The sequence below is a fragment of the Eubalaena glacialis genome, chromosome 6 (assembly GCF_028564815.1).
Source record: "Eubalaena glacialis isolate mEubGla1 chromosome 6, mEubGla1.1.hap2.+ XY, whole genome shotgun sequence".
Classification (NCBI taxonomy): Eukaryota; Metazoa; Chordata; class Mammalia; order Artiodactyla; family Balaenidae; genus Eubalaena; species Eubalaena glacialis.
This window is the reverse complement of record NC_083721.1, coordinates 24,062,769-24,086,650: the sequence shown is the minus strand read 5'-3', so window position 1 is coordinate 24,086,650 and position 23,882 is coordinate 24,062,769. Positions and strand designations below refer to the sequence as shown.

Genomic DNA, 23,882 nt, shown 5'->3' with positions numbered 1-23,882 from the left:
AAGAGCTAAATGCCAACAAGGTTTTGAAAGTTGTATCTCCAAAAGTGCCACCAGCTTGGTTTGAGACTAAAATACAAAACAAGCCTTAGGCTCTCAATTTTCTCACGGCAGAAACAGGAAGTTACTCAGCTTCTGCGGTGCTCAGATTCTCCCATGTGCCTTTCCGATGTGACTGAGGAGGGTGACGAAGAAAGAAGAGCCTCCAGGAGAGCAAAGTCTAAGTTACAAGAAACAAGGATTGGTGATCAGTAACCAACACAAGAGTGGGTTAAATTGGGGATTAATCAGGGAATATTCCCTAAATTCTGTGATGGCAGACCTTTACTACTGTGACATAGGGATTAATTGCCATGCAGCAGTGACTCTGAGGGTCTCTTTTTTTTCTCTATCTGAATGAGTATGTTTATTTGGTTAGAGTATCCCTGTTTCACCATAAAATATTGGGTGTGGATGAGGAATATGCTTGTATTATTTGTTCATTTGTTTCCAGATCAAAAGGAGCTGCATTTGGACCTGATTGAGATCATGGGATGTAGGACTTTGCATTTTATGCCTTAATTAAATGTATTTGCTTTATTCCTAAGGGAAGTATTGAATGCATTTTTTCATGCAGGAGGAAAGTCAATTATAAGCCATCAAGAGTTCAGATTGGAATAATTGATGTTATTGTTTGAATATCTGCTCTCTCCCGCCTAAGAGTATTGTGTAGTCCTATCTCCCAGAAAGTGGATTATAATTTCCTCCTCCAATGTAAGGCATGTGTAAGTGATTTGTTTTAGACAATGAAATGAGAGTAGACATGATACACAAGACAACAGTTCATACCGAATCTTTAGATACAGCTATGTAATTTATTTCAAACTCTTCCTTAAGAACAACATATCCCAGATGTTGGTTAATCCTTCACAGTGTGTTCTGGAACTAGATGATGCAAGGAGCTAATCTGAGTCCAGTCAAGTCCAGCCAAACTCAGCAGAGCTCAATTAACCCAAAGCTGACCTATAACCTACATTCTGCCAACCCATAGAGTCGATTTTACTATAGTAAAAATGAATGTTTCCTATTGCAATAAAGAAAAGTAATCAGGAAAAAACTTTATATATACAGGTGGGATTTTGCCATATTGTGGAGATTTGGCATCTGGATAACGAAAGGATGAAGCAAAATATTTTTGAAGCAAAGGTAAGTGCAATTGCAAAGGTGGGGAAGCAAGAATAAAGTTGGCTTGTTTGAGAAAAGAGTAAAGAGGTAATTCTGATTACATAAAAACTGCATGAGGAGGAATAGTAAGAAATGGCCTAAAACTCTGAGCAAACTGTTAAGATTCACAATCTCTGGGGCTTTATGAATGGCATAGTGGATTAACACAGACAGCCTATGTTATGGTCACATGTTTCTAGCTTCTGTTGTCTTATGGCTTGTGTATATGTTTAGAAAGTTTTCCTCTCAGAGTGCTCCTAATTGCACAAGATAGGATCTAGAAAAGCAAGTATATTTCCCAGGTTCTCCATTTCATATTATGATTTGTTGGAACACATTTAAATCTTAATTTGTTAATGTAAAATCTTTTAAGTTTTCATTGACTCTGAATTCAAATCCTTAGGAATTGGTCACAATACTAATCTGAATGTAGAAAAAAGTAATAAGATGGCACAAAGCATCATTTCAGTTATCTCTATTGTTTAACTGGATTTTTACTGCCAAACACATGTTATATATGTATAACGATAGTAGTAATAGTATCTTACTCAGTAAGAGAATAGCACTGTCAGCTACTGAGAAAGGTTATCTTTGAACTATGTGATCTAATGCCCTGTGGTTCAGAGGGTAGAGCCTTCAGCGACATTTCTTTCAATCTTAATGTCATCAGAGGCAACGTTTAGGAGACATGAGTTTATTTCAAAATGACAGGTAAGTCTTGTAGCAATTTTTCTTGTTCCCTTTCTGAAAAATGATGATTTTCAGTTTAATTCATTTTTTAAAAATCTTTGACGGATGGTAGGTGGTCTGCAATAGTGAAATATGTGTCTGTTTTTATTTAACCTATGAACTCCCTGTGTTACTAGGTGATTGAACTCATCTTCCAAAAAAGTGGAATTTTATTTATTGCCATAAAGAAGAGTTTTAACATTAGCAGATACTAAAGGATTTGACAATGTGGTTCAATTCAGTAATCCAGTGATCTATTGATTCGATTTAGTTATTTTATATTTTAGTCCCAAGTGGCATCAGTTCCTTTAAGATGTTACTTTACAAAAAAATAAACCATTCATATTTTATTTCTCTGTACACTGTAAATGAGATCGGCTTATTAGCAAGCCACATTTGAAAACCAATCTTACTACTTGAACATTAAATATCATATTTACATAATTATTCATTAAAAGTAATTTTTAGAATGTTTATCTAGACATTGAAAGTTGAAAATATAACCTAATTGGTTTAATTGACTTAGTACTATAATTTAAGATTTGCATTCCATAATAGCCCAACAGACAAAATGACATTAAAGTTTTCAAAACACCTCCTACAGATGCCTGCCCCTGGCTCAAAACAGATATGTTTCTGGAAAATTAGCCATGTGACTAAGAGAATTCCTCTCTGCATCTCCCTAACACCTGTTCGCTCCTCTTCCCTTTGGCCTGGAAGGAAGTATATGGAACTCCAAGTATTATTATTTCTATTTAGTGTCTGGATGCTTGTAAATTCTTAAGTTATAACCTCATTAAAACATACGTCAGATACTTCAGTACTCTTCAAGTGCTATTTTTAGACCCTTTAAAGTTTTTCCTTGGTTGTAGGATATATTATAAGCTCCATATAACCTCAAAGTTCTTTTAAAGGTTTTCTTGGATCATTCTCCAGATGAAATCCACACCACAAATCTACATCCAGTCCCTCATCTTATTTTGGTTCCTTGAACTTTTCACACATCACAGAGCTCCCAAGTGCTGGAACACTATTCCTCCGCCCCTCTTTGCCCAGAAATGTCACCTGAATCTTCATTTCTCAAGACTTAAATCATTTTTTCTATGGAACTTTTTCTGAAGTCTCAGACAAGCTTAGATGCCCCTGTTACATACTAGCTCAAAAAGAGTATATGTTCCTTTCAAATATTTATATTCAAATCTTAATTTATGCATTTATCTTTAAAACTAGAATATGGGATAGCATATTATGTTTACCAATTCCTTCTTATTTATTTAAATCTGGGAAGAATAGCATCCATAATTAATTCCTCTGATAGTAGTTATCTAAGTTGGAGAAAAGGTGTCTATGGTTGAAAGGAAAAGAAAGCTAAATTCTAGAATTACAAAAACTGACATGACTCAGAAAAGAAAAGAAACACGTAGAAAAGAAATGTGATTAACTCTCCCAAGTGTTTTCAGAATTATGTAAATGTCTTACTCCACTTGAGGATGATATTTTCATTGAATGCAAGCTCTTTATTTGTTCACTTTAATTGCCTATCTAGGCAGATATTTGGTAATTGCAATGTATAGGTCAAATAAACTCCCCAGTATGTTTTTCAGCATTTTCATCAGGCTTCCTGTAAGTTAAATGAAAGTATCAAGTAAGAAATTGCAGTATCAGTTTTTTTCTCCCTAATTAGAACAGAACTTTTTTATTACCATTTTGAGTGTTGCTGTTTCATCTGTGATCCTGAAGTAGCTACTGCCTAATGACTCTGGTAGAGAAAAAAAGGTCATGGCTAACATTGTACTGGCATTTTGCCTTTGTCTAGTCACAGCAGGAGCCATTGCTCTATAGAATGTTTAAAGGAAATAAATCTGTGGCTTTTATGATGACTGAGAAACTGTACAATCCCTGGGTAGGGGGCTAATTAGAAATGAAAGGGCTTAAAATTTCTCTCAAAGCAGATCTCTTTGGGGAAGTCATTTTCAGAAAGCATCTCATTTATGCATCTCTGAAGTGCTTTCTAAAAAGCATATTCTTTTAAAAAAACGGAGAACCAGAGAAAAATCATGAGGATCAGAACTAGAAGGGATACATTAATGAATAAGAAGTAATTGTAAAAATCCATTAGGAAACCTAGTAATTTCTGTCTGTTTAAATAGCGCTATTTGCATATATTTTACCATCGATATGATAAAATCATGCCAATTTTTTATAGCAGGCATTTTGTAATTGATTGTTTCAGTCATTTTTCTGTTTACATTAGAGGACAGATGTTATTCTTACATTTGTATTTGTGATAAAATTGTGTTCAGAGTAAGAGGGAATTATATAAATTGTCTGCAGGGAAGAACCAGTTAATTTTGTCATACTTACATCACAAAACGTGGGCAAGATATTGTAGAGACCATGAAAGAAAATCTGCTCTTTCATTGAATATTCAAATGACTATAGGGCCTTATACTAGCCACAGAGAAAAGAAAAAGAAAATATTAACTTACATAGGAAATATTTTTTACTTTCTAGTAGCTTATAGTCTAGTAGAAGATATGTAGAAGATTCAAAAATTAGTATTAGATGTGGTGTCACTTGCCAAGTCCCTGAAAATGCCATCACCATGCTAACTTGTGGATAAAGTAAAGCCAAGTTTACTATTTCAGTAGGAGGAGCCCCTGTATTGAGTCTTACTAGGGTCTCAGAAGGGAGACATCAATGGCAACATATTCAGAAAGATTTGGAGATCTCAGTTTTCTCCTTTTTCTTTGAGCATTTACTTTAGAAAATTTGTAATTTTAACTACTTTCTCCTCCCTTTGAAATGTATATAAATCCTTTGAAAACTAGATTGGTATTTTATTAGTTTATGACCTAGGAATGTCTTTCTCAAGGACTTGGAGACTATTTCTTTGAAATGTAATCATCAAGAGAGATAGCACCCCTTACTCCCAGTCTCTGTGGGAGGGTAGGAGCCTATTTCTGTGGGCACTTTGCTCCAAGGTGCAAAACTACTTCCTATTATCATAAAGATACGAGAAGTTTGTTTTTCCTCTGGATAATGCCAATTAACTCACACAGAAGGACACCCCCATAATAAGGCAAAGTTAAGATGAACTATGTGTGATAAATGGTGCTGTTAAGTCCTCTGACTTGAGGGCTAGTTATCACTTACCTTGAAAACATGTAATGGGTCGTATTTGCATGACTGTGTAAAAGAGTGAGATTTATTTTTGTTTTTGAAATATCTTAGCAGATTGCTTGTGATGCACGCCACACTCTGGTTTAATTAATGTTTATTCAATAATGAAAGTGTTCTCTTTCTCTACTACCTTTGTGGAAAGAATTTCTGGGTTGGGAGACTTTGTTTTTGATTCTATTTCCCCAAATTTCCATCGCAGGGCACCTGTTTGGGACTGGGCAAAGTTTGTGCTATAATAGTTTAGGACTGGTGGGCACAGTGAGAGAAGGGTTTTAAGTGAGTCTTGAAGAGTAAAGATTTGTTTGTTCAGCTAAATCGAGCATTATTATTCTGAGAAGGAGCTATGGGTAAGTAGACTATTCTATTGTTCAGATAAACAGGTATTCGGTAAGTTCCTAAAACAATGAATGAAGTTATTATAACTTCGTCTCCCTGGGTAAAAATTTTCTGGAGTATTAAATTCATGTTAATTGCAGGCAATAGAATATTAAATTTGTGTTAGCATGTACAACAAGTTGTGGGTCTGTAAGTGGTTTCAATTCTCATGTGGAAAATTGCCATTCAAATGATATAAGCCAACAGTTGTTGGTGTTCAGGGTAAAGAGGCTTCATATTTCAGTTGTGATAAGAGAAAGCATGTTCATAACTCCGTTGGAATTCATGACTGTTCTTGAAGACAAGAAAAAATTTCAGTAAAAAGGCATGAGTAGGAAAGATGTTCTAGCTAGGATTGATTCAACAGCATATGAGGCTGTAATCTTGGGGAAAGGAAGGGAATCTGAATATGTAGCTCCACTGATCAATAGCCAGAGATGAGGCTGAAAGAAAAATAGGGGAGGGATTCTAAGGAATTTTGAGTGTTGACCCTTAGGACTTTGGTTTTTACTTGGTAGGAACTGGGGAAAGAAAATCAAATCGACAACTGATTTAATAAAAACATGTTGATTCAGTGATATGGCTAGAGAAAATATATCAGCTAGAATGTTTTAGGAGCAGGATATATTATTATTGATTTTAATTATTCAGTATTAAAAGATGTCTGGAGCAAGTGGTTCAAGGTTTATATAACTCAGCTTCTCAACCATGCCTGGATTCTAGGTCATCTTCATACTGTTCTCTTATTCACAAGAAGGTGGTCCTATAGATCCAGCATCACATACTTACGTGACCAGGTCCAATCCGGGATATAAAAAGGTGGCTTTCTGTCTGCTCATCACTTTTTTTTTCTTTCTTTTTAATCAGGAAGGCATACCTTTCCAGAAATCCTCCAGAAGACTTTACTTCAGATCAGAGAGTGGACAAGATTAGGACACATCCTCACACTCTTGTTGCAAGGGAGGGAATATGAAAGCAAGTGGAAAGGAAAAAATTATTCCCCTATAGTTACCAATTTATATTATATAAAGCTTCAAAAATGAAAAAAATTCTATTTTGCCTCAACAACTGACAGATTGAATTGATAGACAACTTAATGGTACAGTCAAGATAAGATAGAAACAAATGATAATGATTACGTAAAATGTCAGAGGGCTTGTGATAATAGGTTAACAACTTAGAAAACAATCAAGGTATACTCGAGTCTCATGTTATATTACAGCATAAATACCAGAAGGTTAAAGTAATTAACTGCAAAAAATGAAACTATAAACTAGACATGAGTATATATTTTTGATTTTGAGATCAGATTATATCAAAGCATAAAAGTGATATCACAGAGTAAAAGAGAGATCACAAAGAAAAAATATATAGTATAAACTACATGACCAAAATAAAGCATCAGAAAAAATTGTAGAAGAAAATGCTTTTAAAATATTTGTCATTTACTTTATGAATGCTTATATATGACTACTAATTTAAAAAGCTTTTGCAGAATGATTTTTAAACACATATAAATGACCCCTAAATGGATAAAAAGCAGAAAGAGAAAAAATATAAAGAAAAAATTATGAAAAGAAAGTTACTACTAATCAAGAATTGCATATTTGAGCACAATAACATTTCATACCATATGTCAAAGAAGAATAAAAATGAGTATATAAGAGATGTTAAGAATGTTGGAAAATTGGTCTTTCACAGCTCAGTCGATGAAGCAAAAAATGAAAACATGCCTCACTTTTAGAAGATGATTTGGTAATATATATCAAAATATTAAAATGTGTTTTTTACTTAGTATTATAGCCCATAGATATTGAGTAATACTATGGTGAAAGTACTATATATATTTTATATATAGTAACCTGCATCAAGCCTATGGAGTAGGAATCATTTCTAATCTCTTTTACAGATGAGAAAACTGCAGCGCTGTGGGGTGGAATACACTCAGGGACACAGCTGATAAGTCTTGGGGCCAGATTTCAAAACTATGGTGTCTGTCTCAACAGGTCACACACATAAATATCATGTTACCTTGCTTCTCTACTTTAAATAATCTTACTTAAAGAAATAGAGGAATTATAAAGATGTATGTTAAAGATATTTGCATAAACAATTTTTAAAGTAGTTAAAACTTTCATATGAAGTAAGTATCCAAACAGGAGAATTTTGCTTAAAAAGTTTACGTTTCTCAAAATTGGCAGTGATTATTTTTTGCTTCTGGCTGGCGATTAAACACACTTATATTCTTTACTTTAGAGATTTTAGGTAAATGACAAAATTCGTGCTCTGAAAATGTCTGATCTGTAGTCTTTTTTTTTTTTTTTAACTTGAACAACAGTTTGACAAATTCTTGACAGTATCTAGAGAAGCATGGATTTCTGGGACAGAGGAAGTAAGCTTCAGGTAGCATGGAGTGTTCAAATTGTAGGATTACTTGCTGAATGTCCTACTTTCCACCTTCCTCCTATCTCCCCTAGAGAGCCAAAATATTCAACTGCAAACTTCTATTTCTGTGTTGTTTTCTATTCAGAAAGTATGTTGCCATTTAGTCATTTCAGATAGGGATCATGGACTGAGCTTGTTTTGCTGCCTAGTCTCTGCATTAACTTAACCTCCTCTTAGACAACAGATAGATGATAGATAGATAGCCCAAGCAGCTGGAGATGGCTGCAGCAATGGAGGGTCCAGGCCCTTGAGGCGATAAAGGAGGCAAGATGGCTTTTATCCAGCACCAGACTTCTAAGACAGGGAAGCTGAGGACATGGCAGGAGTGTTTGAAATAGTCTGGACCAGCCAGAGGATACAGGCTCTGAGGATGAGCTGGAGGAGAGCGGTCAGTTAAATGAAAGCATGGACCCTGGGGGAGTTGGACCTTATGCCCTTGGCATGGAGCATCGTGAGAAACTTGAAATCTCAGAAACTACTGTGAACAGAGGGCCAGAAAAAGTCAGGCTAGAATGTTTCAAGCTACTTTGGGTACTTGGTAAAGGGGTCTGTGGAAAGATTTTACAAGTAAGAAAAGTAACAGGAGCAAAAACTCAGAAAATATTTGCCATGAAGGTGCTTAAAAAGACAATGATAGTAAAAAGTGCTAAAGACACAGCTCATATAAAAAGCAGGATGGAATATTCTGGAGAAAGTAAAGCATCTTTTCATTGTGGATTTAATTTATGCTTTTCAGACCGATGGAAAATTCTATTTCATCCTTGAGTATCTCAGCAGAGGAGAATTACTTATGCAGTTAGAAAAAGAGGAAATATTTATGGAAGACACAACCTGCTTTTACTGGCAGAAATCTCCATGGCTTTGGGACATTTACATCAAAAGGGGATTATCTACATATACCTGATGTCGGAGAAAGTCATGCTTAATCACCAAGTTCATGGAAACTAACAGATTTTGGACTATTCAAAGAATCTATTCATGATGCAACAGTCACACACACATTTTGTGAAACAATAGAATACATGGCCCCTGAAATCTTGATGAAAAGTGGCCACAGTAGTGCTGGGGATTAGTGTAGCTGGAGAGCATTGACGTAGGACATGTTGACTGGAGCACCCTCTTCACTGGGGAGAAGAGAAAGAAAACAATTGATGAAATCCTCAAGTGTAAACTCAATTTGCCTCCCTACCTCACACAAGAAGCCAGAGATCTGCTTAAAAAGCTGCTGAAAAGAAATGCTGCTTTTCATCTTGGAGCTGGTCCTGGGGACGCTGGAGAAGTTCCAGCTCATCCATTCTTCAGATATATTAACTTGGAAGAACTGCTAACTGGGAAGGGAGAGCCCCCTCTTTAAACCTCTTTTGCAACCTAAAGAGGATGTGAGTCTGTTTTGAAGTTTACACATCAGACATCTATCTACCTGTTGACAGCTCAGATGACTCAGCTCTCAGCAAAATTGCCAACCAGGTCTTTTTGGGTTTTGCCTATGTGGCTCCATCTGTACTTGAAAACGTGAAAGAAAAGTTTTCCTTTGAACCAAAACTCTGGGCAACTTGAAGATGTATTGGCAGCCCATGGACGCCTGTCAGCCAGGTGAAATTTTCTCCTGAACATTTCCGGGGAAGAGTTGCTTCAGGCAGCATGGCAAATCCTCAGACACCTGTGCAATATATGGTGGAAACAAGTGGCAGGAATAGACCGGATGGATGTGACCATGACTGGGGAAATTCAGCGCCACTTCCATTCTGACCTCCAAACTCCTGGCCATACAAAATCAAGCTCTTCCCATGATCTCCAAACAACCAGAGCACCTGCGTATGAATCTGTGACAAAGCAATGCTTTTTAAGAATTTAAGGCAGAAAGGTGGGGAGGGAATGGGTGAGCATCCTTCAAGGTGAAAAAAGAAGACTCTACATAACAGTCTTGAAGAGTCAGTGTCATTCCATAAAACACTTTGGACAGAGGAAAAATAAACATGGATTTTCAAAAATCAATCAGTGGTGCAAAGGAACTTAAGCGAAGGCGAATTTTGAAACTCTTAGGCACTAGGCACATCAATTAATTGATTCCTAGCGACATCTTCTCAAACTTATCAAGGATTTTCATGTTGATGGCTTGAAGCTGATGGTATTAAGGGTAAGGTATTGCTTCTGAATCACTGTTGAGTTCTGATTGTATTGAAAAAGAGTTATCCTTTCATTAGGCAAAGTATGAAGTTGTCTGTAATACTTGCAGCTAAGGATAAATTAGCATGAAACTTGGTCAAACTTTCTCCAGCAATATGGAATCAAAGACGAAAGAAACTTATCAATTGATGTTTTATGTGCAAACAACCTAAAAGTTGCAAGTTATGTTTTATTCAGGGAACTTACTGAGCCCAGGAGACAGCCTCTCAGTTTCTAGGTGGTGATGAAGACCCCTAATTTCTTCCTGCATGAATATTTTAAATAAAAAATAAAAATCATATTTAATAATATAAAAAGAGAAAGTAAAAGAAAATTTATGGGCTTGCTTTTTAAAATGATGTTTTTAAGAGTAATGCTATGAGAAACATTCATGGTATTTAAGCTTTAAAAACAATTTAAAACCTGTGTATTTAATGTTTCCCATTTAATACAATTTAATGTATATATGCATATATAAACATTGTGTATTTGGAAATTTTCTTACACTAAAATCTAATTTGTAGAAACAAATTTGTTAACTCATTTGGTTTTGTTAAGGAGCTGACCTGCCAGGTAACAGAAACACAGAAATACAGGAATGAATAAATGAATGAATGAATGAATAAATAAATAAATAAGGGAATCAATAAATAAATCAAGAGATTTTAAGCATACCTGTTTTAAAACTAGGTTAGGGTAATAATTAAAAGCATAGGTAATTCTTATTATTTTTAAGTAAAAACAATTAGCCACTTGGATTTCTGTCATTCTTTTCAGCACATCTATGTGATGGGTTTTGGGGTATGTGGGAGAGCCTGTATCACCTTAAATACTGGCAGTGAATTCTGACTCTTCATTTTCTAAGCAGTGGTATGCTGGTAAATGTTTGAAAATAAACTCCCTGAAAAATAAATGAATGAATGAATGCATGCCTGCCCTGATTTGTGCCACTTGTCAATTTCCATGGTATAAATACTCCAATGACCGCTTTTCAAACTACCAATGTATCGGAAAGAGCTGTGAATAATTGGTCCTAGGAAGTGGTAGGAGCCTGTTTCATACTCCATTTTTTCTGAGGCATGGTTCTGTGGACATGGCTCCTAGAGCTTCGATTCCTTGCATGCTGGTGTAACATATTCTGTTCTCTCTATGCTTGCTCAGGACACATATATTAGGTCTCACCTGTGTCTGGTTGAAGCTCTAGAGCAGGGGTTGGCAACTTTTTCTTAAAGGGACAGACAATAAATATTTTTAGACTTGTGGGCATTTGGTCTCTATTGCAACAAACTCAACTCATCTATTGAAGCTCAAAAACAGCCTCAGACAATATGCAAAATGACAGACATGTCTGTGTTGCAATAAACCTTTCTCTTATAAAAACAGGCAGCAGGGCTCTAGACCTTACTTTGTTGTTCCTGCCCATGAACTCCTGACTCTCTGCTGCACCCTGCATCCAGCTCTGTGCCTCAGGCTATGAGACTGAGCCTCCCTGCAGGACTGCCGTGAATAGTATCACATCCATGTACACAGTTGTACCGTACAGCCACAGTACCTGTGCTTTCATCCCCAGCTCAACTTACTAACACCAAACCAAGAGATGGAAGGACAGAAATAACAATTTTGGTCACTTACTTTCCCTCCATTTTCTTCAATTTTTTCTTCTCTTAATTCACACTAAAAGGGAAAGGCATTATTTTTGCCATGTCGCGTAATCCGTTACTGAAGAACAAACATCACTTAGCCAAATGGGCTGGTGTAGGCTTCACTCCACGTTGGAATTCTCTGCTCTGAATCCTTCAGACTGGCTCTTTAGGAATGTGAAATATCTGTTTTTTCATCTAAACCTGGATTTCAAACCTACTGCCTTGTTAAAGCAGTCAACTACCCTACATGTTCTGGATAATATCCTCGTGATTCAGTATATGATGTAAAAGGGAAATTAAGGGGCATTTCAATCATTTCTATTATATGGATGTATTAATAGTGGACAAAATCAAGATAACAACAATAATTTGTGAGTATTAAGTAACTTTTTTAAATTACACAAAATTATTTTAAATCAGAATAATAAAAATCTTAAAATATTTCAAAATGAGGACACTGTGGAGAGCTTATAGAAATATTCTACAAGTTGCAAAATATTATTTTCATAAGGATTAAGTGGAAATTTAGACAATAGACTAATTGGCAAATGAGGAAGGGAAGAGTCTGGTACAGCAAATGTAATAGACTCCCATGCCAAAGTTTGCTTAAGCATTTCAGCTGCAGACAAGGGGGAATAGCTGTGTAATAGGAATGTCATGCCAGATGTTCCAATTTCCCTGAACCTAAACTAATCACTGCTCTTGCTTTGGTCTATGAGAAAAAAAAACATTTTCATTTGAAAGCATTAGGATTTGTGTTACATAAAATACCGGTTCTTTCTAATTCTTATTCTTAGTCCTATCACCAAAAGTCAGAAGAGATTAGAAATATGCCATTTGAATTTTTACAGTTAAATGTTACTTTATACAATTAGACCAATACATTTCTCCATTTTATGGGACTTGATATCCACAGTTGAAATGGACTCCAAGGGGTATTGAAGAGGATAAAGATGTGGAAGAAAATCTCCCAAATAGACTTCTGCAGCTTAATTTTATATTGAAGGGCTTCCAGAATCTAGTTTTATTTGTCTGTGTTTTAGTTGCAAAGTGACATTATATTTTGTCCATGTGGAACACATTTTAAAACAATATTCTTCTTTAATACTGTAAGAGATACATAGTATTGCATGCCTCATTGATATATGAACGTGATTAAGGAAATGAAATTGCCCATGCCTAAATAATTCTTTAAAAGTGTGCCATTAGAAAAATCAGAGCATGACAAGTTGTAATTATTAACTTTTATAAAATATCACTATATTTAGAAAAATAAATATACTGTGGTGCAATAGCCATTAGTTTCACAGACAAGAAAGTAAAGCTAATGCTAATAAAATATATGCTTACAGATTTTTTAACTAGATATTTTCTTCATTATCTTTATTAATGACAAGTTTGAATTAGTACAACTAATCTTTTTACTTCATATGATTTTTTTTTTGATTCATGTTATTTTTTAAGGCTAGAGATAAAGTGGCTTCTTTTGAGATATCCAAATCAATAAATAATGTCACCACTTATTAACAACAAATTAAATGAAAGAAGAAATAAATAAATGCAACATTAAAAATTCAAAGATGGCACACAGCTCATCTATGTACATTTTCTCGACTTATAGTTAAGAAAACTCAGACATTTATCTGCTCTCAACTGACAAAAACTAACAAAAATAGATACAGTTCATGAGTTTAGAATACACAGATGAAGGAGCTGAGGCGTAGAAGAAAGAAAACGATGAATGTCAGGGGTAATATAAAGCCAGGAATACTTATCACCTCACATTGGTCGAACAGAAGTTAGAATGGTGGTTGCCAGTGCTGAGGGGCGGTGGAAACAGGGGGATGATGGTTAAAGAATACAAACTTTCAGTTATGAGGTGAATAAGATACAGCATGGTGACTATAGTTAATAATACTGTATTCTATACTCAAAAGTTGCTGTGACAGTAGACCTTTAATGTTCCATTGTAACAGCAACAACAACGAAATGGTAATTATGTGTGGTGAAGAACCTGTTAATTAACCTCATTGTAGTAAACATTTTGCAATATATAAGTGTATCAAATCATCACCTTGTATGCCTTACTTACACAATGTTATATGTCAATTATATCTTAATAAAGCTGACAGGGTGGTGAGAGCAAGCTAACGGGATAGAGGTTTCAAGTTTATCTCATTAAGTTCTTGGTGGCAAAATCAAAAGAGTAGATATGTTTTATATTGAGATTCTTAATTGTTTAAGCCAAAAAGAAACCACTTGTATAGGGGGAGTAAAATTTGTTTATTTGCATGCTTGTTTGTTTTTCTGATACTAATATCTGAACGAAATGCCTTTAAGGAGTTTCTTATGATGTAGAGACATAGGTCCTCAAAATACCCTAGTGACATCTAATTACCTCTTTTTATTACTTTCCTCAATGAAAGACAGATTCCAAGGGACCAAATCATTTATCAGCACTCTAATTGTCTGATTTGATTTGAGTAAAATTAAGACTACCTGGAGAAGTGATTATTTGATAAAAACCACACAGCTGTTTCAGGACTAACCCAGATCTCTGGAGTTATAAGTAATAATATCTCCAATATTAAGTTTTATATATAATTGGTAATTTCCTGGACAACTGAGTGGATTCAATCTGGTTTCTCTCTCATTTTTCTTTATAGATTTATTTTTCAACATAGTCTCTGATAGGTTTTAACTTTGGAATGTTTATTCTTTGTTATTCTCCAAAAACTGCTTATAGATTTCCCATGCTACAGGTGAGGAAATAAGATGCTATCTGAAAAATAATTTGACTGACTATTCAATTCCGTCAAATAACTGCATATAGACAAAGCTTGAAAAGAATCCATTTGCAGAGAATAAGTGTACAAGTTCTTTGCAAGTTCACACATGGCTCAAACACACCTTGGTTGTAATTTTACAACCTCACTTAATCATGCTTTTGGGTAGAGATTATTTCTTTTGTAACCTTTTGTGATTTACAGTATTTCAAATAATGCGTAACACATAATACACATTTAATGGATTTTTAAATTTTTTTTTTTTTTTTGGCTGTGCCCCATGGAATGAAGAACTTCCCTGACCAGGGATTGAACCCATGCCCCCTACTGTGGGAGCATGGAGTCTTAACAACTGGACCACCAGCGAAGTCCGGTTAATGGATTTTATATGAACATATAAGTGATAAATCAGTCTTAATTGCTCGTTTTACCCTGTCTATAATTTGATTCATCAATTAGTTAATTATTAATAAGCCATTCATATAAGATTTCAGCAATGAGAATAATAAGTTTTCTCAATAGGTATGTTTTTATCGGTGAAGATGATTTCAGGTATAAGTTACCAAAAAGAAGAAGAACAACAACAAAAAATTGGATAAAAAAGTAAAAATATTTATTATTTCAAGTAGCTAGAATGGTCCAAGGAAGGGTGGCTTTTCTATTGGTTAATTTACTGGATCAATGATATCATTAAAGACCTGAGTCCATTTCCTCTTTCTGCTCTGTGATTCTTCGTGTATTTCTGGAATACCTCATGGATACAAGAGGGCTGCACACCTGCAGGCAGTGCATTCTAATACATAGTGCCATGGCATGTTCAATACTGGCTGAATCAAAGAATAGTAAGATGACAGCCTTTTTGCTGGGAAAATTATTAAAAGAGTCGGTTGCATACCTACATTGTATTGAGTTAGGAAGTTATTTTAATTTTCATAGAATGATAAGCATGAGAACAATTGATTATGTTTATTGTAACAGAACAACATGCCTTTTGAAATGGATCCATGGTTCTAATGCTAATTCTCTATAAGCATTTGGTTTGAGGTTGCCTAAAATTTATATTTGAGTGTTTCCAAAAAAATTAGAAAAAAATGCTCAATTTTTTACCAAGTTGCAGGTTTATAGGTTATGGAGACCAATTCCTAGCTTTCCTTAATTAAGCACATTAATGTTATTTTCCTATCAGCTTTTCACAATAATGTATGGTCTTAAAGGAAAAGCTTTAATAAATGAGAAAGAAAGAAAGAGAGAAAGAGAAAGAGAAAAAAAGAAAGAAAGAAAGAAAGAAAGAAAGAAAGAAAGAAAGAAAGAAAGAAAGAAAAAAAGAAAGAAAGAAAGAAAGAAAGAAAGAAAGAAAGAAAGAAAGAAAGAAAGAAAGGAAGAAGGAGGGGAGAAAGGGAGAAAGAAACAAAGAAAGAGGGAGGGAGGAGGTGAGACAGAAAGGAAAGGGGCAGGGCACAACCATTAAAAGAATAGCACAACCATTAAGAAAAACAGGATACCACAAAAACTGGTTAGAACCTACTAGGCCCAAGATGGCAGAAGATTTGACTTCCAGGAGAACTTAAGCCTCATTATACGCTCATTGTAATACATTAGCATGTTAAATGACACACCCACAAGTGCCATGGAAGTTCAGAGGCCATCCATAAAAGGCCAAAGTGTAGACGGTGCCCCAACTCCTGGAAATTCCCGCCCCTTCTCCAAGACAGAATATTCCTCCCCCTTGTTAGCCTATGAAATTAGCCAGCCCATTAAAAACTAACCATCCCCACACCTCCGGTCCTACTCCTGCCTTTTGAGACTGTCTGCATTCTGTGTATGGAATGTGTATCTCCCAGGGCTGCTCTCACTTTCCTGGAGGACCCCATGCCCTGTGGCCTCTCTCACCCTCTGAGATGACCCATAATGTGCCTATGGAGTGTGTATCTCTCTCAGTTAACCTGTTTTCACTTTACTATGGCTCGCTCTTGAATTCTTTCCTGCACGAAGCCAAGGACCCTCACTTGGCGGCCCGTCCCAGGGACTCACCTGAGACCTGGGACATGACTCTACTCTGATGCCCCGTTTTTTCCTGCAACAGAAGGCAGGCAGGAAGGAAGGAAGGAAGGAAGGAAGGGAAAAAAGAGAGGAAGAGAGAGAAAAAGGAAGAAAAGAAAAAAATATATAATTGCAGGAATTTTAATTTTTGCTAAGAAAAATGATATTTAAAACCAAAAGTTCAAACTATTACAGAAACCATGTGAACATTTTATTTACCTAGTCATTCAGCACCCATGACCCAGTGCCATGTGCTTACCATGTGCCAAGCTAGTGTATTAGCTAAAAGATGACTAAGATATACTTTCTTCCCAAATTCCTTAGACATTTTAATATTTATTTCAGTAGAAGATATATTTTATTTAATGAAGATGACTATTATTTATTCATGAGAGGGGTCTTCTTGAAGCATTTTTTGGCTATTGCTCTCAATACCTAGGGAAAAATGATTGATAAAGAGAACATGCAAATTGTTTTGAGCAGAATCCACAAGCTATGCATTATCTAACAAAGAAATGAGATACGAATTTAGAATACCTATGTTCTGTTTAAGTAGAATTCAAGGATATTGTCTCCTTGCCAGCAGAAGTAACTTGTAAGTGGAACAGTTAAAAATAAAAACCCTGATACTAGCCAAGTGTTTATCTTTGTTAACATCAAAAACACCCTCAGGGATCCTCGTTAGTTTCCTCCTCCATTTACTCCACCCACAATGGAATATAATGATGGTAGGTATAAGGGCAAGAGCATTCATTAATGCAAATCTAAATTTGTATGAAGAAGTGACATTTTATTGTGGTAAATAAAAATAACAAAGATACTGACATAGCATAGAATAATTGCTTACAGCATGACTGAAATTAAGGAATGTGGTAGACAGTTGAGGCTAGATGGGTTTCCATTAGAATTAGGAGAAAGACTGAATTACGTACTGTCTTTTGTCAGTGTGCATTAGAAGAATCATTGATGTGTGCAATGCAGGTTACTTCAAAGAGACTTGGAGTAGAAATTAGAAAACTGTTTTGAATCCTGGTGCCTATATTCATTCATTTATTTCCTACTCATCTTTTATCAATTTATTTATTAATTGTAATTAGGCAATGATTTTAATACATTTTTATGATGGAATATGTTTAATCTAATTTTGAGGTATTATTTTTTTGCAGCTCGGATTTTTCTTTTTATTATTTATTTATCTTTAACAATAATATATTCAGATGATAGCAAAACTCTGAGGGTACAAAAGAATAATCTTTAAGTGTCCTTTGGGAACCTTGTTGGGAGCTTCATTTCCTAACCACAATGCCTCTTCCTTGAATGGAGGATGTTGCTGATTTTGAGTGACTGTCACTCACAGAAAGAATACAGGGCTCTGGATTACTGATTATCCACCACTGACCCTGGGGCTTGAGTTGCATGTGTAAGTTTAGGTGACATTTTTGCTCATTCGTGTTCCAACTAAAATGCTGCCTTTGACTAGAGCACCCAAGGGTGGCTAAGGAGGCAGCAGACATCCTTTACCCTGTGCATTCCCAACACTGTCACTGAGGACAGTTCAGCTTTTCCCACCACAGGCTCTCTGTCCCCTGTCAAGCAGTCCTTGTCGCTCTGCAACAACAATGGGCTCTTCCAAACAATGCCATCTATCTTGCCTCTGATCAATATGATGTCATGCTTTCCCAGGTAAGTCACAAGCTGAGCCAGAGAAGGGATGGACATTACTTGGGTGAATGGGACCATTTTTCTAGTCATCTAGGCCCCTCATCTGGTCTTCATCCCCTCCTCCATGATTTGTAGACAAGTGTTGTGCAATGTCAGCATTGAAAGAGGTTATAGTTTACAAATGCGGCTTTTGCCTAAAGTGTCCAAGAGAATAGTTAATACATTTACACTATGAACTCTCAATGGTAAACATATCATGACCAGAAAACTATTTATCATTCAAATTTTCCTACCTACTCTGAATAAAATTACAGCACAACTTTTGAGAGAATCATTTGAAGTCAGTATCCATTATGGCACAATGGGTGATGCAGCATTAAATAAATGGTATTAAGGAACCATAAAGCCAAAAAGGTCCACATTGTTTCAATTCAGACAGGCTGAGGAAAGCCATGTCACTGTGTGCAATAGCAATATAGCTACCTTTTTTTCTCATGATGGGAATAAATAAAATTAGCAAGAAATGGCACATTTGATGATTAAGAAAAAATCATCAAATTTTTCAAGGAGGGTCCTTGGGCCTGAATAAGAAAAGATAGTTTAGTACACTACAAAGACTCTTCCTACCCATTATTTTAAATCTTCATTAATAAATCACTCTACCCCACATGGGTCCATGCACTTTTAACATATTTTTTAAAAAATCCAATTGCTTATATGTACATAGGGTCCCCACCAAAGATATTTGCTTACAGCTCCACGTACTCTTGGGTAAGCCCTGCCCAGAAATATGCTAACTGTGAAGTGTGGTCAATACAATCACATAATCTGAAATCTGCTTTCTAATTTCCACTCCATGGTCCATTGCTATGAGATTTTGGAAAAAAGTAATGTCTTCGTACTTCTTTTTCCTCTCTTCCAAATGGAGATATAAGAGTAATTACATCACTAGTATGGTGTGACTACTAATTACCCATATAGAATGCCTAGTAATTGTTTTTATTATTATTACTACTAGTCTAGTGCTCCATAAATATTGACTGTTAACAGTAGTAGTTGTAATAGCAGTACTCATGAGAGGTTGTGGCTTGAATTAAAAAGATGATCAGGGAAAATTTCTTGGAGGCAGAAATGTTTGAGGGAATTTCAGAACACATTCTTAAATATTTAACATTAGATTGTTGCTTTGCCAAACTCTTGTGAAATTCTTCAACTGCTCTGCACATACAGTAAAGTCTGGCATATACACAACCTTGAGTCCATGGTCCCTGGAAGGAGACGACTTCTGGAAAATGATATAATATGGAGAGAAGTGACTTCTGCAGAATGACATCATGTAGAAAACAGACTGTAGGTACAGGAGGAAAAAATCCAGAAGAGAGAGAGAAAAACAGAAGTAGGAATTTAGAGCTTGAGACCCTTAGGAGAAAAGTGTAGGCAACCCTTCCTTCAAATCCTCAGGAATCTCTAGGGACATTGGAAATGCAGTATTTTTCCCCACCCCCACCATATATCGTTAGTTGATTTAAGCCAATTTTACCTAAATAATAAAGGAAAAGGTGACACAAGCAATTTGAACTTGGGAACATACAGCAAGTTAGCATGTTGGTTACACATCGAGTTATTCCAGGTGTTGTAAGAGTAAACAAGTCTGCTTAACCCAAGTCTCCACTTTGAAAACAAATGAAGCACATATGTAATACTCAATGGGAAGACATTTTGATAATGTTGAAAGCTGAGTCATGAGTTCAGTTAAGTTTTGAAATAATTAAATCTGATATTGACCACATCTTTGTTTTATTAGTGTTAATTTGGTTCTACAACAAAATCTCCCTGGACATTATTTTGTTGCCGCCATATCCCATGAGGCACCTCTGTGGCAGGAAATCTTCAGCATTTCAAGGTTTTGAAAGAATTCCTCTCTAAAGAAGACCCTCATTATAGATCCTACAAGTCAAAACTTTGGGCCCAGCTTCAACCTGTCTTCTGACACCAGCATTGTCACACTTTTCAGTGGTCTATTGACTGTCTCACAATCTCCCATCTGCATTTCCATGCCTGGTCTGTCACCATGAGAGTCTGTCCATTTGGAATGTCTTCTGTCCTCCTCTGCACTTCCCCATACTCCTTCCATGTTTAAAGACCACTTCCAGTCATTGTCAGAGAACATTTCTGATGATTTCTGTGTGCTCATTCATTATAAACTCACAGCACTTATTTTCTAAAATGCGACTGGAACTCATAATCAGATATTTCCTAAGGAGATCCTATACTGCTGACTTGCATCACTGTTATTTTTTTCTGTACCTAAATCTATTGTGCTCCTTCGTAGATTCTGACCTCAGAGAAGGATTAGGTCCTTGTGTTATAAACTCCTTCACATAGCATGGTACTCAGCATATAATAGCAATAATGGAGGACCGATTTGAAGTTTTCCAAATAAATTAATCATATCATGCATATTTAAGATTGAGATAAGCTCTAGTTGGGTCACTGAAGAAATTTTAGTGATATATAATTTAGATCTAACTTTCAGAAAATAAATATAAATTAGAAGATGTGACACAGCACAAAGTATATTTTAGATTAACTGTAAGTTCCTTAATAATTAAAAACTGTATAAACATTCTCCAGATATCTCACAGGTGAGATGGTAAATGCCTGGCTAAGTCAATTTATAAATAAACAAGCTAATAAAATGCTGATAAACAAGTATCAATCAATGGAATAAAGGTTGGAAAAATACTGGTAGTCACTTGACTGTGAAAGAATGCAGTTTTGAACCTGGAATCTGGGGCTGTTGGTGAGGAAGCATTTATGAGATGTGTCAGATGTAAATATGAATAACACTGTTTTTTTGAAAAAGTAAAAACTTTATCATATATGCTGACTCTTACTATGATGACAAAGGGCTCTCACAAGTATAAGTAGCAATTTTATTTTAAAATGTTTTCTTCAATATATAAATAATGCTTTAAACATAAGTAAAGAATATCTCAGAGCCTTATGCTATAGAGAGGTTATTTTGAAAGTAGAATTTGAAATTTTTTCATTATATGTATTTCATTATTGAAAATGATGTATGTGGTAAATGTATCATTTATTAAAATTCTCTTTTATGAAAAGTAAACATTTAAAAATCATATTTTATAGTCTGCTGAAAATTCTAGTGTCTTAAGAGTTTCAATGTGTTTTGCATGTAGTTATAAAATATACAAAACTACAGATGTGAAATATGAATATGAAATAGTAAAATAATTGATACTATTAGTTATTAAGACTAGCTGGACATTAAGAAAGATGAAAATTTCATAGTTAAATTACAACTAAAACCTTTATTCAACTTTTCATGGTTAAAAAATAAATGTCTTGCTTTACCATGGGCAGCCAGCAGTTTAAACTATTACAACCCTTCAGACAAAGTACCCAAATAACATGGTTTTTTACTCTCTGCATTACAATTTCTTAAACCAGCTTTTTAAAAACTACTGGTTATAAAGCATACTTAAATATATTGTTCTCAGAAAAACAGATTATCATCCATTCATTAATTGGCAAATTAATAATTAATAAGTTAGTAACATATTTAGAATAACAAGCTGATTTTAACACATTAATAAAGTCAAATATTTTGAAGCAAGTACATTCATTGCGAACTGATCCTTTTACATTTTTATTTTATTATCTTTTATATGTACATGAGTATATAATAGTATATACATACATGTATAAACACACAATGAACTACAAAATTTTTTATTAATCATCCATATTCTGAAAATATGTTTAACATATTTTATCTTAGTCTATAAGATAATTTAATATCTACAATATATTTTTTTATATAACTAGATAAACAAATCTGAAGAAAACAATTCCTTGCATGTCATTTTGCTCCAATTTTGGCTCAGTCTGACATGCTTCCTTACCCCAGAATCTTGAGGATTTCCACAGAAAGTCCAGGGACCCCATTAACACATTTTTTCCAATTGCATTTTTTAAAAAACCTGTTTATATTATTACTGGCAACAATAAAAAGAGCTAAACCATGATAAGTGTGATCTTGAAAGAAGCAGTTTCATTATTTCTAACCTATATATCTTAAGGAAAAATCTAACATTTAGAGATACAACTGAATGGGAAGAATTTTTAATAATTTGACCTTTTCTTTCACTCACTTGTCTTTGACAATGATGACCTAACTCTGTTGGGTCCCATTGTCCTTAGGATTTGACAGAAGTATACTATCTGAATTATGTGGTATTGATTCCAAGATACTAGGAGGTGATTTTAAGAAATAAAGATGTAATGCCTTGGCAAAATAAGAGGATTTTTTTTCAAATGTCTCAGATGATATATAAATAGACCCACAATCCCTGCAAGTGCCTAGTTGGCAACACAAATAATTCAGTCACCATGGTAAAATCATTATATCCTCCGCTATAGAGAAAAAAGAACTCAAAACAAAAATATAGTTGATCACTGATTGAATATTCATGTCAGCAAAACTGAGAGTTAAATCATTCATGATACCCTAATTTAAATAATATTGGTTTATCTTAAATCATCTATGATACCTTAATTTAAATAATATTGGCTTATCATTTAATATACTTTTAACTGCAAGTAACATAAAACTCAACTTAAATTGTGTCTTAATGAAAAGTGTATCATCAGAACAAGAAACACATGTTCATGGTGCAGTGAAACCCATAGGGTATGCATGGTCATGGGCAAATATTTTTGGCAGGGACCCTGTCAATATGAACAATTTGATTTTTTAAAAATATGTTAAAATATCATGGCCAAGGTGATGTATAGTGATTTATTGATGAATGTTTATACTAAGAGTAGAGACGAGGGACATAGATATTTGTTCATTGTCTAAAGAGAGCACTTGAAGATTTGTTTTAGTGACCAGGCACTATCTCTTCCTGTGCAAGGCCAGGGACCATCCCTTCATGGACTTTATTGTCACTTGTGCCGTTCCTGAGTGTGTTAGTTTCCTATTGCTGCAAAATTGCCACAAACTTAGCAACTTGAAACCACTCAAATTTATTCTCTCTCAGTTTCCAAATGTCAGAGGTCAAGACACAGTATGACTGGATTCTCTGCTGAAGGTCTGGGTGAGCTGAAATAAAGGTGTGGGCAGGAACTGTGGTTCTCATCTGGACCCAAGTCCTCTTCCAAACTCACTGGATGATGATGGCAGAATCATTTCTTTGTGGTTGTACAACTGAGATCCCTCCTTTCTGCTCTTAGCCCTTGGAGACCACCTGGATAGAGTTCATTGCCATATGGCTCCCATATACAACTTACAAAATAGATGTTTGCTTTCTTCCTGGGCAGCCAAAACACTGCTTTCTGACGTTCTCTTCTTCAACCAGCCGGATAAAACATGCAGCTTTTAAAGGTCTCACCTGCTGTATCAAGCCTTCCCAGGACAATTACCTTTTTCTGTATAATGTAACATCATCACAGAATTGATATCTCCTTATTTTCCAAGGTTCCAACCACACTCAAAAGGAAAGGGATGATACAAGGGCAAGAGAATCCTGCCTACCCCACTGCCTAACTTTCTATCCACCACAACTAGAAAAAGGTAGTGAGAAAATGTGACAGCACTACTACTACCCACATTCCTGTGACTCTT

At 35.2% G+C, this 23,882-nt stretch overlaps 1 pseudogene; it reads left to right on the top strand.

The window, feature by feature from the left end:
* Positions 1–8,233: 8,233 nt before the first annotated feature.
* LOC133093201 (ribosomal protein S6 kinase beta-1-like) lies at positions 8,234–9,761 on the top strand (annotated as a pseudogene).
* The last annotated feature ends 14,121 nt before the right edge of the window (positions 9,762–23,882 follow it).